Source organism: Procambarus clarkii, chromosome 25, assembly GCF_040958095.1.
Source record: "Procambarus clarkii isolate CNS0578487 chromosome 25, FALCON_Pclarkii_2.0, whole genome shotgun sequence".
Classification (NCBI taxonomy): Eukaryota; Metazoa; Arthropoda; class Malacostraca; order Decapoda; family Cambaridae; genus Procambarus; species Procambarus clarkii.
The window spans coordinates 12947366-12962548 of record NC_091174.1 but is presented as its reverse complement, the minus strand read 5'-3'; the positions used below and the strand labels follow the sequence as shown (position 1 = coordinate 12962548).

The 15183-nt window shown below is 40.4% G+C and overlaps 2 long non-coding RNA genes across 5 annotated transcripts in view; one reads left to right on the top strand and one right to left on the bottom strand.

Annotated features, from left to right (window-relative positions):
- Window positions 1-1119: 1119 nt before the first annotated feature.
- LOC138368645 (uncharacterized) lies at window positions 1120-2267 on the top strand. Its single transcript, XR_011229629.1, has 2 exons — window positions 1120-1850; window positions 2003-2267. It is a non-coding gene; the product is annotated as an uncharacterized lncRNA (long non-coding RNA).
- The window catches only part of LOC138368644 (uncharacterized), a 28742-nt gene continuing 15818 nt past the window's right edge, over window positions 2260-15183 (bottom strand). For all 4 annotated transcript variants that reach the window (XR_011229625.1, XR_011229627.1, XR_011229628.1 and 1 more), the window contains exons 4-5: window positions 13392-13511; window positions 2260-9660 (exon numbers count right to left, since the gene is read on the bottom strand). This is a non-coding gene — a long non-coding RNA (uncharacterized lncRNA). The remainder of the gene's footprint in view (window positions 9661-13391; window positions 13512-15183) is intronic.

Below are 15183 nucleotides of genomic sequence, written 5' to 3'. Positions count from 1 at the left end.
TTTGGCAGTCCCTATGTCTGCGACAGGCAAACGTCTTGATCCGCAGGAGCTCCGTATTGCAGTCGCTCTCCGTCTTGCCCCTATCCACACTGTTCATAGGTGTATTTGCGGCGAGGCAGATGCTGACGAATATGGATTGCATGGCCTGCACTGTGGAAAATCTGGTGGTTGGCACACTAGACATGACGAAGTCAATGACATCATTAAAAGAAGCCTTGCCTCTGCTCAGTGTCCAGCGGAGAGAGAGCCCTGCAACCTACTGAACTGTGACTTTGTTAGCTTTGCCGGCCGACCAGACAGAATCACACTGCGACCGTGGAAGGGTGGCAGACAGTTGGCATGGGACTATACTTGTGTATCCACCCTGGCAACCACATACATCAACCTCTCTGCCGGCACAGCAGGAGCCGCGGTGACACGCAGAGAGACAAGTCAGCCAAGTACAGGCAATTAGATCATCGGTACAACTTTGTTCCAATAGGGTCTGAGACCCTAGGCCTATGGGGAGAGAGTGCAAGAAGGTTTCTTAAGGATCTTGGTTCCAAGCTCATTGACACCACAAGAGACCCTAGAGCATCAAGTTTTCTCTTTCAGCGCCTCAGTGTCGCGATCCAGAGGGGGAATGCTCGCTGCATCCTTGGTTCCTGCCCGGCATCGGAGGAGTTCGAGGAAATCTACAGCCTCTAGGAAGCGAACTTTTTTTGTGTCCTCTTAATGTTAATTTTTTGTATAAAATCAGATATGTAACTGTATAACCTTGCATAATAAAGTGTACACCATAAAAAAACGGGGGGTGGTAGGAGAAGCGAACACTCTTACGTACAGTATTCAGAGTTAAATGGCAAGTTTTTCCCTGAATGCTCTGTGTTCCCTTCTCTGAGGCTGTGGGTCCCTATAATTGCACCAGAGGTGGTACCCCCCCCTATATATATATATACATATATATATATATATATATATATATATATATATATATATATATATATATATATATATATATATATATATATATATATATATATACATATATATATACATATATATATATATATATATATATATATATATATATATATATATATACATATATATATACATATATATATATAATATATATATATATATATATACACACACACACACTGTACCTACACTATTCAAGCAGGTACTGTTCTGTCTATCCTAACTAGTTATTGTCTTCTACATGTGCCTATTAAAATAGGTAGGTACTTTTCTACATAGACTTATGAAAACTATGTGCCGTCTTTTTTTTTTTTTACATTACCTATTTAAAAAGGGTACTTTCTACGTATTCAAATAAGTACTTTCTACCTATTCAGATAGGTGCTTTCTACCTATTTAAAGTACTTTCTACCTATTCAAATAGGTACTTTTCTATCCTTGGGAAAATTACCGTCATCCACATTTACTGGATTTGATTATTGCAAATTTGAACATATTATACCTATTCAAATAGGTACTTTTCCATCTTTAGGAAAATTACTCTCATCCACATTTGCTGGATTTGATTATTGAAAATTTTATTATACCTATTCAAATAGGTACTACTTATTCAAATAGGTACTACCTATTCAAATAGGTACTACCTATTCAAATAGGTACTTTCTACCTATTCAAATAGGTACTTTCTACCTATTCAAATAGGTACTTTTCTATCCTTAGGAAAATTACTCTCATCCACATTTGCTGGATTCGATTATTGCAAATTTGAACATATTATACCTATTCAAATAGGTACTACCTATTCAAATAGGTACTACCTATTCAAATAGGTACTACCTATTCAAATAGGTACTACCTATTCAAATAGGTACTACCTATTCAAATAGGTACTTTCTACCTATTCAAATAGGTACTTTTTTTATCGTTAGGAAAATTACTCGCATCCACATTTGCTGGATTTGATTATTGAAAATTTGAACATATTATACCTATTCAAATAGGTAGTACCTATTCAAATAGGTACTACCTATTCAAATAGGTACTTTCCTATGAGAATTAGTCTTCCACATTTGCTGGACTTGATTATTGCAAATTTGAACGTATTATACCTATTCAAATAGGTACTACCTATTTGAATAGGTACTACCTATTTGAATAGGTACTACCTATTTGAATAGGTACTACCTATTTGAATAGGTACTACCTATTTGAATAGGTACTACCTATTTGAATAGGCACTTTCTACTTTATGAAAACTAGTCATCATCTACATTTGTGGGAATATATTAAAACAAATTTGTTTATGTAGTTATTTATTATCACCATGGGAAGATTCATGGGCAACAAGGGAAGGGTTATCTTAAGAGGCTATCTTAAAATGATTTCGGGGCTTTAGTGTCCCCGCAGCCCGGTCCTCGACCAGGCCTCCACCCCCAGGAAGCAGCCCGTGACAGCTGACTAACACCCAGGTACCTATTTTACTGCTAGGTAACAGGGGGCATAGGGTGAAAGAAAATCTGCCCAATGTTTCTCGCTGGCGCCTGGGATCGAACCCAGGACCACAGGATCACAAGTCCAGCGTGCTGTCCGCTCGGCCGACCGGCTCCCTGGTGAGGGCAACAGGAAAAAGGACTCTCACACCCAACGTAATTATCAAAAGAAGGCACCAAACCGGGACATACCTCACGTAAGTAATTATCAAAGGAAGGCACCATGCCGGAAAGGTTATGTAGCTCCATCAAATGTGCCAAATAATCATAGGGGGCTAAATATCACTAAGGATGACAATATGAACAAAAACGCACAAGGCGAACGATATTAAAGGTATCCGATTCACCAAGAATTCTATCAAGGAACAAGCAACGGCGATGGACGGTCTGGAAGCAAAACAAATGTTTGTCCTGGAAGTCAGGATATACATGACCGTAAGAGGGACAATGCAGTTTGGGAAATAAGGGGCAGGCTCCATTAAGTACCAGCGAGTTAAACGTGTATGGCCAATAAGTAACTGCCAAAGCTGTTTCCCACAGCCGGTTGTGGTGGTAGGAGGAAGGCCATGGGGATTCACCACTCTTAAGAGCACACAGTTTGTTACCAGTAACAGAAAACCAACAATCTTGCCAATGGTCAAGGATTAAGAAATGAATAACTGGGTAAAAATCGGAATAAGGAATACATTTACGGGAGATGGGACAAGTGCGGATAGCTTCCTTAGTGACAGCGTCCGCACGCTCATTTAATGACACCTAAAAAAAAAAAAAAAAAAAAAAAAAAAAAAAAGGCCTTCAACCGCAACGCAGGCCTTACAATAGTGATGCAATATCTTGACAAGGAAATATATAAATTGTATACAACAAAGAAATATAATAATTCGGGAAAGATAGCACGATAACATGAAAATAATATTCAATATTATGCAAATGATCCTGTGACCTAGCATTATAATGCATATTTACACTTGTAACAGTACTAACGAGTCAACCAAACTCAGTTCAGTGTGAAACAAACATTTATGACTTGATGCTAGGCAAGGAAGTGAATGAGATGTATGTCAAGTTTTGTGAAATATATGATAAAGACAACAAAATTTATACCAAAACAGAGATGCAGGGCCAGAAAACAGGATTGGTTCGGCAGAAATTGTGAGAGGGCAAGAGACCAAAAGACACAAAAATGGAATCAGTATAGGAAGAGGCCAAACCCCCAAACATACCAGCGATACAAAGATGCTTGAAACAACTATACAGCAGTAAGGAGAGAGGCAGAAAGAAATTTTGAAAAAGGGATAGCAGATAAATGTAAAACAGAACCGGGCCTATTCTACAAATTCATAAACAACAAATTGCAGGTAAAGGATAGTATCCCGAGGTTGATAATGGGAAACAGATTCACGGAAAATGAAAATGAAATGTGTGAAACATTAAATGAAAAGTTCCAAAGTGTGTTTGTACAAAATGAAATCTTCAGAGAACCAGACACAATAAGAATTCCAGAGAACAACATAGAGCGGATAGAGGTGTCTAGAGATGAAGTGGAAAATATGCTAAAGGAGCTCGGTAAGAACAAAGCAGCTGGCCCAGATGGAGTTTCACCATGGGTTCTGAGAGAATGTGCATCTGAGCTCAGCATTCCACTTCACCTGATCTTTCAGGCATCCCTGTGTACAGGAATCGTAGCAGACGTGTGGAAACAGGCTAATATAGTTCCAATCTACAAAAGTGGCAGCAGGGTAGACCCCCTCAATTATAGACCTGTATCATTGACAAGTGTAATAGTGAAAGTATTGGAAAAACTAATCAAAACTAAATGGGTAGAACACCTGGAGAGAAATGATATATCAGACAGACAGTATGGTTTTCGATCTGGAAGATCCTGTGTATCGAATTTACTCAGTTTCTATGATCGAGCCACAGAGATATTACAGGAAAGAGATGGTTGGGTTGACTGCATCTATCTGGATCTAAAAAAGGCTTTCGACAGAGTTCCACATAAGAGGTTGTTCTGGAAACTGGAAAATATTGGAGGGGTGACAGGTAAGCTTCTATCATGGATGAAAAATTTTCTGACTGATAGAAAAATGAGGGCAGTAATCAGAGGCAATGTATCGGAATGGAGAAATGTCACAAGTGGAGTACCACAGGATTCAGTTCTTGCACCAGTGATGTTTATTGTGTACATAAATGATCTACCAGTTGGTATACAGAATTATATGAACATGTTTGCTGATGATGCTAAGATAATAGGAAGGATAAGAAATTTAGATGATTGTCATGCCCTTCAAGAAGACCTGGATAAAATAAGTATATGGAACACCACTTGGCAAATGGAATTTAATGTTAATAAATGTCATGTTATGGAATGTGGAATAGGAGAACATAGACCCCACACAACCTATATATTATGTGAGAAATCTTTAAAGAATTCTGATAAAGAAAGAGATCTAGGGGTGGTTCTAGATAGAAAACTATCACCTGAGGACCACATAAAGAATATTGTGCGAGGAGCATATGCCACGCTTTCTAACTTCAGAATTGCATTTAATTACATGGATGGTGATATACTAAAGAAATTGTTCATGACTTTTGTTAGGCCAAAGCTAGAATATGCAGCTGTTGTGTGGTGCCCATATCTTAAGAAGCACATCAACAAACTGGAAAAGGTGCAAAGACATGCTACTAAGTGGCTCCCAGAATTGAAGGGTAAGAGCTACGAGGAGAGGTTAGAAGCATTAAACATGCCAAAACTAGAAGACAGAAGAAAGAGGTGATATGATCACTACATACAAAATAGTAACAGGAATTGATAAAATCGACAGGGAAGATTTCCTGAGACCTGGCACTTCAAGAACAAGAGGTCATAGATTTAAACTAGCTAAACACAGATGCCGAAGAAATATAAGAAAATTCACCTTCGCAAATAGAGTGGTAGACGGTTGGAATAAGTTAAGTGAGGAGGTGGTGGAAGCCAAGACCGTCAGTAGTTTCAAAGCGTTATATGACAGAGTGCTGGGAAGACGGGACACCACGAGCGTAGCTCTCATCCTGTAACTACACTTAGGTAATTACACACCAATATGGCTAGGAACCCAGCAAAACCCCACTCTTAAATCAACTGGAGATAAACAGCCAATGTTGAATCTTGACTACCACCGGATGGACTGGATTAAAGGACTCCAGAGCCATGAGAGCACTAGGAGAGTCTACTACAACAACAAAGGAGTGACAGCGAGAAAGAAGATGACAAAGAGCATATAGAATAGCATAAAGTTCTGCTATAAAGATGCTAGTCTCTGGAGGCAGGCAACACATATAGGTGTGGTTAGAAAAAACAACAAAGTAGCCTACACCGTTTGCAGACTTAGACCCATCGGTGAAGACGGAAATGGAGCGGGAGTGTGAAGAAAAGTGTTCAAGGAAAAGGGGTTTCAGAACTGTAGGAGAGCTAAAAGCTTTAGTTACATGGGTCAAGGTTTTACAAAATTTAGGAAGAGGGGACCCTCCATGGGGCCAAGGACGGAACACGAGGAGAAATATTGGTAACATTAACCAAAAAGAGAATCTTGCAGGTGAGACAACCATTCAGAAAGTGTGAGGTGCTGAAGGGGAACAGGGACCACAGGAGGGGTAAAAGTCAAAGCACGACATAGGTGAGAGTGAGGGTGTTGTAAAGACTGTGCAAGGTCGCAAAGACAGTAGCGATTACAGCGGTCCTGGAGAGACAGGATGCCATTTTCAACATACAGGCTTAGGGTACGAGTCGAGCGAAGGGCACCAGAGCTGAGACATAACCCAGTATGGTGCAGAGCATCAAGACGGCGAAGAGTAGAAGAAGAAGCAGACAAGTAAGCAGGGCAACCATAATTGAGGTTAGACAGTACGAGAAAGAGTAATGTAAAGAGAGGAGCATGCGCCTATCTGCTCCCCAAGAAGTATTGGACAAGACCATTTTACACAAGGACACGGCCACAAGGGGACAAAGAAGGATGAAGAGCGCCTGCTTCTGAGTAAAAGTCATAGCACAAGTTTTAGTTGTAGAGAACTTGAAGCCATGATTGGTGGCCCAAGACGACACGGCATCAATCGCAAGTTGAAGCCGTTGTTGAAAGGCGAGTCATCACCCCGACAGCACCCCCGACAGTAAGATTATCGACATAAAGCACTAAGAAGATGCCAGACGAAAGGGAGGAAAGATCATTGAGGACAACAAGAGAAAAAGAGTGGTGCTCAGAACACTACCTTGGGTACACCTTCGTATTGCCAAAAAGAGGCAGAGAGAGCATTACCAAGCCTCACTCGAAAGGAATAACTAGAGAGGAAGCTTTGTAGAAAGAGAGGGAGATTACCACGATGGCCAAAAGAACCAAGTTGGGACAGGACCTCTCCAGTTGGTATCGAATGCCTTTTCCAGGTCAAAAAGGACAGCAAAAACAGAGGTCTTTGCGGCAAAAGTAGTACGAATATAGACCAAGTTCACCAGGACATCTGCTGTGCTGTGGCACTTGTGAAACCAAAATTGAGAAGGGAAGAGTTGGTGATAGTGTTCCAAGAACCACATCAGACAGACATTGACCATACATTCAAAGAGTTTGCAAATATAACTTGTGAGGGCAATGGGGCAGAAGTTCTTAGGGGGATGTCCCTAGAGACCCTGGTTTTCGAATAGGAAGAACCACTGCCTCAAGCCAGTCCTGGGGGGGGGGGGGGGAGGAATAGCCATGAAAGTGACCAGGACGAGCACCAAGCATTGGCTCCCGGAGACATACACAAAGCAGTGTGTTATCAGAAATTGGAGATTATGGAAGTTGGCATAAAATCTATGAATATTCCATTGAAGAATAGACATTGTCAAAAGGAGAGAGAACAGCAACAGAGAACAATGAAGGAACAAAGGCAAAGAACACAGCATACTAAGAAAGATTAGGATCCATGAAATCAGGGTTACGGGGCATGGGTAAATTTAGCAAGGACCATGGAGTTAAGGGAGTGGGAGGATGGACCAAAGGCAGACGGACAGGGTCCGGAGCAGGAGGCGGCAGTGGAGAGGGGCGATCAAGGGAAGCAGGGGGAGGACCAGAAACAGGGGAGCGCACCTCAGCAAGAGCAACAGCCGAGAGAGAATCGAGGGCTAAAGGAACCTCCATAGCTGAGACAGGCGGACCAACCACAAAAATGGGAGGGGATGCAGTGATAGTCGGAGGTGGAAGGTGGGGAAGAAATGATGCCTTCTTACCTGCCGGAGAGGAACCAGGCTTACGTTTCTGACTTAGACAGGTGTGCCAGCAACAACATGGGAAGGGGGGGGGGGGGGGGGAGGTGAAAGGAGCAGTTGTCACAATGGGAGAAGGAACTGCTCCAGGTAATGAGGTGGTCACCACTGGGGGCTTGGGGCTGGTTGATGGGGTTCTGGGAGTTCTTCTACTCCCCAAGCTTGTGAGAGTTTGGTCCACCAGGCTGTTGCTTGGAGCGGCCCGCAGGCCCCATACCCACCACAGCCCGGTTGGTCCGGCACTCCTTGGAGGAATAAATCTAGTTTCCTCTTGAAAATGTCCACGGTTGTTCCGGCAATATTTCTTATGCTTGCTGGGAGGACGTTCAACAACCGCGGACCTCTGATGTTTATACAGTGTTCTCTGATTGTGCCTATGGCACCTCTGCTCTTCACTGGTTCTATTCTACGTTTTCTTCCATATCGTTCACTCCAGTACGTTGTTATTTTTCTGTGTAGATTTGGTACTTGGCCCTCCAGTATCTTCCAGGTGTATATTCTCTGTGGCAGGGCTCAACCCTACCACAGAGGTGGGAGAGGAGCAGAGAGGGATAGGTGGGAGGGTCAAGGAAGTAGCTTTGTCTGGGCCCAATGTAGCAGGGGCTACAGTGCCCGGTCTTTCATCACAGTCTGTCTCAGGGGCCTGGTCACCCACCCAGCGAGTCTTGGTAACTATTAGTTCAGTTTCCACCAAAACAATCCTAAAAGTCTGGGGAATGAAACCAAGGGATTCCACCTGCCAGGGAGGACGAGCACAGGTCAGTGCAGGAAGGAGTGCTTTGTCCCAAGCGGTGCTCCCCCTTTTTAACGGGAGTCCTACTGCCTCGTCAATTCTCCCACACTGGTGCAAAGACTTCATTCTCCCTTTTGCCCGAGCCTGGACACACAATCATCCACACCCAACCATTTTTTGTACATCCTATACTTGTCCTGAGTAGGGTAGTGCAAAAAATCAGCATTGAATGTTATGAAAAGCCCCTTTCTGATGGATCTCTGGGACCCTCCCTTCTTCATTCAGGGGCTTTGGTTTTCTTGTCTTCCTGGCTAAATGACAGGTTCAAGGCTTGAGGAGGATGACGAGTACATAGTCCCTTGGTGGTGCGCAGGTGGAACTAATGAGTGAACTGTTTCATGATCGAGTTGTTTGTTTTAGGCACCATGACCTTATTTTCTATGCTTTGTATACTTTGCGGATTCTGTGTTTAGGCTCTCCCACTTTTCTGATGGTGTTTTCTTGGTTGGGCAATAAAGGATCCCCCTGCTCCTTGCATCTCTTTAAAGGGAGGGGGGGGCTGGGTTTTGGTCTCTGGCAGGTTTACAATAACTTGCAAGGGCCTAGTGTGGATTGAATTGGGAAAGATTTTAAAGTAGCAGAACTAAGGAGCCACCATAGGTGCCCCTCACAGAAAGATTACAGAGGGGGCCCCAGAATTGAATTATAATTGCTGATACTGTAACGTAACCACTATTTACACTAACTACTATATATAACATTACACATTGTAGTCATTTAAGTAACACATCCAGAATTTTCAATATTGAACATTAGAGTGTAAAGAAATTAATTATCAAAACAAGTCACCAAGCCACAAAACTATTATTACAGGGTAAAATAAATACTTCTGTTTACATGTACGTGAAGTGAAACAGTTGCCTCTGATTTTAGACGATGCACCTTATAATTTCATTACATGTACCCGGTATTTCCTTTACTAGTAGCAAGATGTGGATCCTCATACAAGCTTTATTTATAAGTATCATTCACTTAATTAAGATTCGGTATCCAACACGAGTATCATTTCTTTCAGACACCGTACACAATTTCTGCCAAGAAAAATTTGTCTATCATCTTCCATTCCCGATTGACTTGTTACATCACTTCATGAGCAACGATGAATCAACAGTCACCAGCTGCTTCCTCGATGCCACTGCCTGAAAAAAAAATATATATACACTTAAAATAAAACAAGTAGAATTATTCCTTACCTTGCCTATTAGTAGCGAGGTAAGGAATACAGTAGTTCATTATATGAGGAATAATAAAGTTTATTTTTGCGGGATATTCTGATGGTTTTATCTATATGGCTAATGTTATGAGAAAAATATTTGGTGCAATTTATACTGCTAGTGACTAGTTCATACACTGGGACATTGGCCATAATTTCTAGAGCCCCATAGATTTTTTGTTTCTATGAAGCCATCCCTACCTTAAAAAGTTGGTATATCAATGGCAGGTAGCTTAGCTTGTTATAGACAGTTAGCAAGTGAAGCAGCTCTGGTTGTTGTCAGAGCACTTTGATTTGTGGAGGTGTTAATTAGTTAATTAATAAACAGAATGCAGATGTGGTATACACAGACCTTGCAAAGGCATTTGATAATGTGACCATTGAGTGATAGTTCATAAAATGATGTCAAAAGGAATAACAGGTACCTGCTTGATGGGGTTCTGGGAGTTGTTCTACTCCCCAAGACCGGTCCGAGGCCAGACTTGACTTGTGAAAGCTTGGTTAAAACAGGTTGTTGCTTAGAGCGGCCCACAGACCCACATATCCACCACAGCCCGGTTGGTCCGGCATTTCTTGAGGTTATCTTGAGATGATTTCGCGGCTTTAGTGTCCCCGCGTCTTTTTTAGTGTCCTCAAGTGTCTTTAGTTTCTTGAAGAAAACTAGTTTTCTTTTGAAGATGTGCCTCGGTTGTTCTGGCATTATTTCTTATACTCGTTGGGAGGATGTTAAACAACTGTGAACCTCTGATGTTTATACAGTGTTCTCTGCTTGTGCTTATAGCACCCTTGATCTTCACTGGTTCTATTCTGCATTTTCTTCCATATCGTTCACTCTGGTATGTTATTATTTTATTGTGTAGGTAAAGTAGGGCAATGGATATTAAATTTTCTGTCAAACAGAACACAAAGAATAGCAGTCAATCAAATAATATCAAGAGCAAGCACAGTGAAAAGTTCTGTGCCTCAGGGCACGGTCCTTGTACCACTGCTTTTCCTTATTCTCATGTCAGATATAAACAAATACGCTACAGCCTCGTGTCTTCCTTTGCAGATGACACAAAAATTAGCATGAAGATTACTTCTGTTAAAGACACTGAAAAACTACAAGATGATATTAATAAAGTTTTTGATTGAGCAGCAGAAAATCACATGTTTAACAGTGATAAGTTCCAGTTATTTAGGTATAGTAAAAATGAAAATATTAAGCAAAATACAGAATACAAAACACAATCAAATCTGCTTATAGTAGGAAAGCAACATGTAAAGGATCTGGGAATGATGATGTCTGACGACCTAATGTTTAGGGAGCATAACCAAGCAAATATAGCATCAGCTACAAAAAATTATAGGATGGATTATGAGAGCCTTCAAATCCAGGGATCCCATCACAATGCTCTTACAAATCGCTTGTGCTATCCCTCCTTGAGTATTGCTCCATGCTCACTTCTTCCTTCAGAGCAAGAGAGATTGCTGAAATAAAGGGAATACAGATAACATATGTGGTACACATAGACATGATAAAGCACCTAAACTATTGGGATCTTCTCAAAGCTCTGAAAATGTGCAGTGCCCAATCATATACAGCATATATACATTTTTATGAATAATACTGGAGGGTCAGGTCCCAAATTTGCACGGTAAAATAACAACATTCTGAAGTGACATATGGAAGGAAATGAAGAAAAGAGTAGAAGTGCCATAGGCACAATTGGAGAACAATGTATGAACATCAGAGGTCCATGGCTGTTCAATATCCTCTCAGTAAGTATAAGAAATATTTCCAGAACAAAAGTGCAAATCTCCAAGAACTGGACAGTTTTCTGCGAGAAGTGCTGCACCAACTGGGCTGTAATGGATATGTGGGCCTGCGGGCTGCTCCAAGGAACAGCTTGTTGGAAGAACAACAACTCCCAGAACCTCATTCAGGTACTATCCAGGTCTAGGCAGTTGTTCTAGAATTTGGATTAATTTGCCAGACAATCTTAGACGCTTTCGTCATATTTTGCTGTTTTGGTGAGGAAGTTACCAACCTGGATGGGGTTCTGGGAGTTCTACTCCCCAAGCCCAGCCTGGGGCCAGGGTTGACTTGTGAGAGGTTGGTTCAACAGGATGTTGCTTGGAGTGGCCCGTAGGCTAGTCTGTCTGCATTAAATTTTTTCTTCAATGAGACTTTGTGTGTGTGTTTTATCTGCTGCTGCAGCAATATTCTGTAGTTTTTGTTGTGCCACCTTTATGTGGCTTTCAAGTAGTTTAAGTCACAGTGGAAGATTGAGCTAGCTCCTCACATTTCTGAAGTTGTCAGGTCACATAACCCTTGTGATTCATTAGAGACCTGAAGTACAAGGTACTGGTGGTAGACATCTTGTCTGTCATACTAATGTCAATTCACAATTAGGTATATCTATATTTTGTGTATATTGTGTATTAATTTGAGTGATGATCAATACAACGGTTGTGGATTACAGTTGGCTGTGAATAATTTGAGTCAAGTTAGCTCTTCAGAATCACCCTCAGTATTATGGGGCAGCTGTACATCTTACCACTGTCTTACACAAATGTAGTATAACAGTAATGATAGTGAATTAAATGTAAGGATTATTTACCATACACTGTATAAATAATGAACACTGTCTATTGTTCAGGACAACTCATGCTAATTTGTTCCACCCACTATAGGTCTGCACAAAATAGTAATAAACATTATAGGTCTGCACAAAATAGTAATAAATGGCTAGATTGTACAGCATTTAGTACAAGCCTAGCTTAATTGTAAATATATAGAGTAGTGTAATCCTGCCCTCACAGGGGGCACTACTATAACCATTATAATAATATTGGTGCAGACAAGGAGAGGTGAAGTTATTATTTTTTTTTTTTACTGTATACATTTAAAGATTAAACAATTCCCTAAACTTAGGAATATAGACAAGTAAATTTAAAATACTGTAATATTTAACCTCTTATTATGGATTGGTAATATTTGATGGTATTTATTTATTTAGTAGCTTCATAACCTTGAGATTGTCGTGAGAGCTGAACACCATCAGTGAATAAATTCCCACAAAAAGATTTAGCTTTTCTAGATATTTTCTAGACTTAGAAAAGGTCCGTGAAATGCAAATTATGGTGAGACCATAAAGCCAACATGTGCTGCTGTTAATGTTATTATAAAATTACAGCCACATTAGTCTAGTGATCTAGATATTATTTGTCGAGGCTGTTTATTTAATTACAATATTTTATTTTTTAACTAAGTTTGTTGCTTCAATCTGAACTAGCAACAATAATTTATTTGAATTAAGTTTTGATTAAGTTGACATGTTCCATTGCACATTAGGCTACTGCACATCCAGGTACAAATGACTAGCAATTAGCCATCTAAGTATGAAAGACCAACAATGTGGGATTATGTGGATAACTTAACTACAGTATTTAATTTTAATTTCTAACAGACTGTATAAAATAGGTTATTTTACACACAGTTCCCACAGTGGGGGTTATTTATTAATTATTTGAATTCAGATGGTGCAATATTTATTATTTATTTTATTTAAAGCTTGAATTCTGTTACTCCCAAGTTTATTTCAGAGTAATGAATTAATTTATATGATTTACTGCACCATCTGAATTGAAGTTAGTAGTAAACAAAATACTTACCTGTCTAAGAACGTCCATAGACCAGAGTAAGCCTCGAGTAACATCATCCATGGACCAGAAGCGGCTTTGTGGAAAATACGGCTGCCTCTTGTCTGACTTGTAATGTTGATGCTTCCTCTCCTGCCGGCAATTTACTTATTAGATTGGGAAAAATCACAATTGATTATGTAATGAAAGAATCCCAGTTTCATCAATTGTTAACTTCAATTTGAAGTTGAAGAGTTAGTATTTTCACTTTTGATTATGGTGATGTCCTACAGTGTAGCCACACTCACTCCTAATACAGTGGAACCTCGATTAACGAGTTTTTCCAGTAACGAGCAAGCCACTCACAGCAAATTTGTCTCTATTGACGAGCTCGCCTCTATTAACGAGCAAAACCACATGGTGCTTCCTAGCATCTCGCGGGTTCTCGCAAATTCTCGGACGCCTCCGACGCCAGTGGTGGTGGTGTATCGCACACGACAAGCATCCCTCTGGATTTATTTGAGCTTTTCTTTGGGTTTTTAGTGGTTTTGCGACTACAATTTGTAACACACGATGTCTCCAAAGAAGCTGCTTGCTAAAGATAGTGTTGTCAAGAGAAAGAAAGACAATTACTGTGGATTTAAAGAAGGAAATTATAGCAAAGCATGAGTGTGGTGTCTGTGTGATTGATCTCACAAGGGAGTATGGCAGGTCCTCATCAACAATTTACACCATTAGTAAGGGAATGAGGAGGTAAGGGAGGATGCTGCCTCTTCCACTGAGATCAGGGAAGTGTTTGGAATGTTTGAAAAGGTGAACGCATTCTTGGAAAAGCTGCCCTGATAAAGCAGTGACAACCCGGTGTGTGAAAATGTTTAATTAATTTATCACTTTGTGATAACACTTTATGAAAGTGTTATCACTTTCGCAGGTATATGTCGCTTGAACGTGACACACTTTTTTCTCTTGAATGCACCCAAACACCGCGCTCAAGCGTCATTTGAGCAAATATTTCTATAAAATCCAATTCTTATCCGATCGACTTGGAGATTGTATACATGTTTGCCATGAAATTTCTGTTTTCTTTAATAACCACATTGCCTATTTGAGAAAACGGCATTGTATTGTATCTTCGTCGTAAGACTATTATATTGTTGACACAACGAGTGTAATCGACGTAGTTTTTAATTTGGTGCTGGTCTAACGCATCCTTGTGTGACATTTGAAATGAAATTTGGGTGAAATTCCCAAGAAGAGAGAGTCCGCCTGACTCAGAGGTGGATTCTCCTTCCACACCATAACCCCTCTCCTCCTTCCCACCTCCCCATCGTCTCCCTCGAGCCAGCAGCTACTCTTCATAAGGTAAAGTAAATATTAAAACACTACAACAAAACATTTATAATTACACGTGCAGTATTATATTTACATAAAAAAAGTCATACAAGTATGGATGTTTTTGGGAGTGGAACGGATTAAATTTATTTCCTTTCTTTTAAATGGGGAAATTTGTTTCTTAAGACGAGTTTTCCAGGTAACGAGCTCGGTGCCAGAACGGATTAAACTCGTTAATAGAGGTTCTACTGTACCTTATATACACAAGAAACAGCCAAATCTTACATATTATGTTTGTATACTTATCAATTGTGAGGCAAAATACAGTGCAGTTACCTTAAACAAGAGTACTGTAGTAGATCTTTAAGAAACTAATGCAAGGATTTTGTCACCGTCAACATGGTACGTCACCAACATGGGCTGTGTTTATCTAAAATGGTGAACCTTTCCTCCCTCCAACACTTTCCCACATTTTAGTCAGTGCAAGGCTTAA